Raw genomic sequence first — 4,574 nt, 5'->3', positions numbered from 1 at the left:
TGCGATGATAACAAATAAATCTGGTTCTGGATCTTAAAGCAGCAATTTATGATGTTCTTGGTATATATAATAATAAGTTTCCACAAACATCCCAGGCGGGACAAGGGAGACTTCTCTCATATCAATGAGTACACCCCGATTCATATTAGCTCATTAATATGGAACCTACAGTTTATCGCCGAGTCCGAACGGCGTGTCCTAAGACACCACTTGTAAAGAAGTTTTACATGACCGAAATACTCAGGAAATGTCGCCAACATTACTGAGGGGTATTTTGCGACCGTTGAAAATTTGATGTTGCCTAGCAGGGGAATCGAACTCACGACCTTCTGCGTGCAAGACGGGGGGTGCATACCATTGCACCACGGTGGTATATATGGTATAGGACCAATTCCAGACGTCGACAATATGTCCATATCATACAGCCAAAATAAGGCCAGAAGAACAATTAATCGGGTGAAAAAAACGTAAAACGCCCCGAATACCTCAATAGGTGCTTAAAAATTCAGCTTTTTTTTTTTTGTTTATTGTTGACCTTTGATCTTCAATATTTCTTCTTGTGATTTTAGTTCGGCTATAGGTCCTTGTAATAAAACAACGAAATTTTGTTTTATTTTTAATTATTTATTTCCAATATTTCGGACGTCTTCGACGGTCATCATCAGGGATTTTTGGTATTATTTTAACAGGTAGCAGGTGTCAGTTCTCCATCACTGTCGCTGTTCCACTCTTCAAAATTCTTAAAAAATCCTTGCCTCAATAGCTGCTTATAAAAATTCTTAAAAAATCTTTGACTCAATAGTTGCTTAAAAAATCCTTGACTGAATAGGCACTTGAAAAAAATCTGAAAAAATCCATGCCCTGTACAGTAGTTTTAAACATCCACGCTTGGGATAGGTGCTTGTAAATAATTCTTAAAAAATCCACGCTTGGGATAGGTGCTTGAAAATAATTCTTAAAAAATCCACGCTTGTAATAGGTAAAAAATCCATGCTTGGGAAAGATGCTTGAACATATTTCTTAAACAATCCACGCTTGGGATATGTGCTTGAAAATAATTCTTAAAAAATCCACGATTGGGATAGGTGCTTGAAAATAATTCTTAAAAAATATCCACGCTTGGTATAGTCGCTTGAAAATAATTCTTAAAAAATCTACGCTTGGGATAAGTGCTTGAAAAAATTCATAAAAAATCTACGCTTGAGATAGGTGCTTGACAACAAATTCTTAAAACTCCACGCTTGAGATAGGTGCTTGAAAAAATCTTTAAAAAATTACGCTTGGGACAGGTGATTGTAAAAATTCTTAAAAAATGCACGTTTGATATAGGTATTCGAAAAAAAATCTTAAAAAATCCTAGCTTGAAATGCTTTAAAAAATCGATAATAACGATGCTTGGGATAGGAGCTTGGAAAAAATTCTTAAAAAACCACGCCTGGGATAGTTGAATAAAAAAAAATTAACAAATCCACGCTGGGATAGTTGAATAAAAAAATTAACAAATCCACGCTGGGATAGGTGCTTAAAAAAGATCTCTAAAAATCCATGTTTGGTATAGGTGTTTGAAAAAAAAAAATTTAAAAAAATCACGCTTCGGATAGGTGCTTGAAAATAATTCATCCAATATCCACGCTTGGGATAGGTGCTTGAAAATAATTCATCCAATATCCACGCTTGGGATAGGTGCTTGAAAATAATTCATCCAATATCCACGCTTGGGATAGGCACTTGAAAATAATTCATCCAATATTCACGCTTGGGATAGGCACTTGAAAATAATTCTTTAAAAATTCACTCATGGGATAGGTGCTTGAAAATAATTCTTAAAAAATCCACTCATGGGATCGGTGCTTGAAAATAATTCTTAAAAAATCCACGTTTGGGATAGGTGCTTGAACATAATTCTAAAACAATCCACGCTTGGGATAGGTGTTTGAAAAAATATTCTTAAAGAATCCACGCTTGGGATAGGCGTTTGAAAAAATATTCTTAAAGAATTCACGCTTGGGATAGGTGTTTGAAAAAATATTCTTAAAGAATTCACGCTTGGGATAGGTGTTTGAAAAAATATTCTTAAAGAATTCACGCTTGGGATAGGTGTTTGAAAAAATATTCTTAAAGAATCCACGCTTGGGATAGGTGTTTGAAAAAAATATTCTTAAAGAATCCACGCTTGGGATAGGTTTTGAAAAAATATTCTTAAAGAATCCACGCTTGGGATAGGTGTTTGAAAAAATTTTCTTAAAGAATCCACGCTTGGGATAGGTGTTTGAAAAAATATTCTTAAAGAATCCACGCTTGGGATAGGTGCTTGAAAATAATTCTTAAAAAATATCCACGCTTAGGATAGGTGTTTGAAAAAATATTCTTAAAGAATCCACGCTTGTGATAGGTGCTTGAAATAATTCTTAAAAATCCACGCTTGGGATTGGTGCTTAAAAATAATTCTTAAAAATCCACACATGGGATAGGTGTTTGAAAATAATTTTTAAAAAATCCACGTTTGGGATAGGTGCTTGAAAATAATTCTTAAAAATTCCATGATTGGGATAGGTTTTGAAAAAATATTCTTAAAGAATCCACGCTTGGGATAGGTGATTGAAAATAATTCTTAAAAAATCCACGCCTGGGGGTTAGTTGCTTGAAAAAAAAAAATCTTGAAAAATCAATGTTTGGAATAAGGGCTTGAAAAAAATCTTACAAAAATGACGCTTGAGATAGCTACTTGAAAAAAAACCTCTTAAGAAACATATGCTTGTAATAGGCGTTTTAAAAAATCAACGCATGAGATAAAATAAAAAAATAAAATTCTTAAAAAATCAATGTACAAGAGCTTGAAAAAAATTTAAAAAAAATACACGCTTGGGATAGGTGTTTGAAAAAAATCTTAAAACCACGCTTGGAATAGATGCAAATTCTTAAAATATCCACGCCTCGTATAGGTTGTTGAAAAAAGTTCTTTAAAAAATCCACTCTTCGAAGATAAATAAAAGCATTTTTGATGATATTATATTCGTGTTTTCAATATCAAGCCTGAAACTTTTGTACCCCCAACGAAGACTAAATACCAAATTTCAGCCATCTCGGTGTGACAATGAGGCCAAAACCTTCAAAATACCGAAAATCGGGAGATATCGTCCTATGAGGGCTATATCAAAACGTGGACCTATATAAACATTTTATGGTAGAAATGTTTCTTAGCCTCTGGAAACACAAAATACAAAGTTGCAACCGATTCTGTTGTCAAATGGGACTAATACATTCAAAATATATTAAAATGACGCGTACTTTATATGGGGGCTATACCAAAACGTGGACCTATATAAACCAACTTTGTTTTAGGGCCTCTGGAGACACAAAATACCAAATTACAACCAATTCGGTGGTAAAATGGGACAAATATCTTAAAAATTTCTTAAAACGACGACGCGTCATTTTGTATGGGGGCTATACGAAAGCGTGGACCTACATAGCCCGCTTTCAATACCAAAAGTCCTATGTACAAATAATAGATTTTCCCAAAATTTCATCCACCTACGTCAATCCGTTCGGACGCTAGAGTGATTTCCACAGACGGACAGACGGACGGACATGGCTATATCGATGTAGAATTGCACGCTGATCAAGAATATATATATAGTTTGTGGGGTCTACAATGATTATTTCGAGTAGTTACAAACGTAGTGACAAACTTAATATACCCCCATCCTATGGTGGAGGGTATAAAAATTGAACTTAAGTCGAAATGTCGAAGCTGTATTCCAATATAGACCATCATCGAACTTTATGTAGCTTTGCAAGAAATTTTACGGTGTGAAACTTTGCCTAATCGGATACTCAATTCGTTAATTTTCGTGTTCATCAGTAATTTGAGTTGGTACCGGTATACCGGTACCGTTTGGCCGCATACCGAATACACACCACCAAAGCAAAAGCAAACTTTTTTACCCTCCCGTCTTCGCTTCTGCGTGTTCTATTACCCCATACACGCAAGTCTTTATTATAAAGCAGCATTCCGCAGTCGCGAGAGCCCTGTTGTTACTCTCTTTGACAAAAATCCTCTTTCCACCCATAAAAAATATGTTCTACATAACAAATATGTTGGTACACAACAAATAAAATTTAGATAAGTTACAACATGTTGCAAACATATATTTGTTTGGACCCAAACATATTATGTTGCAAACAAATAAGATATTACCGATAAGAGTCCCTGTCTACACTTGTACCGAGTGGACCGATATGGCCGATCTTCCAACTTAATCTAAATTTGGACAAACTTTTATGAGAACAATTTTGGAACAAATCGGTTGATCCGTTCGAGAGTTATCATGAGCACCAGCCAGACAGACGGACGGACATAGCTAAATCCACTACTTGGGTCTAAAACTATTATTTCGCTGGGGAACATTTGCATCGTATCAAAGCGTATGTGTATGCCCTCTTTAGCCTCAAGGTTGAGGATATAAAAAGAAAACAAGTAAAAAAGTATCAGTCGGCTTTACCAACAGAGATATACCCGCAGCCTATGTGAATTGAAACTTTCAACTACGGTCAGATCGAATGTATTTATG

Source organism: Musca autumnalis, unplaced genomic scaffold (assembly GCF_047663935.1).
Source record: "Musca autumnalis isolate F117 unplaced genomic scaffold, ASM4766393v1 scaffold_1, whole genome shotgun sequence".
Taxonomy (NCBI): domain Eukaryota; kingdom Metazoa; phylum Arthropoda; class Insecta; order Diptera; family Muscidae; genus Musca; species Musca autumnalis.
The sequence above is the reverse complement of the archived record's forward strand: the minus strand, read 5'-3'. Positions refer to the sequence as shown.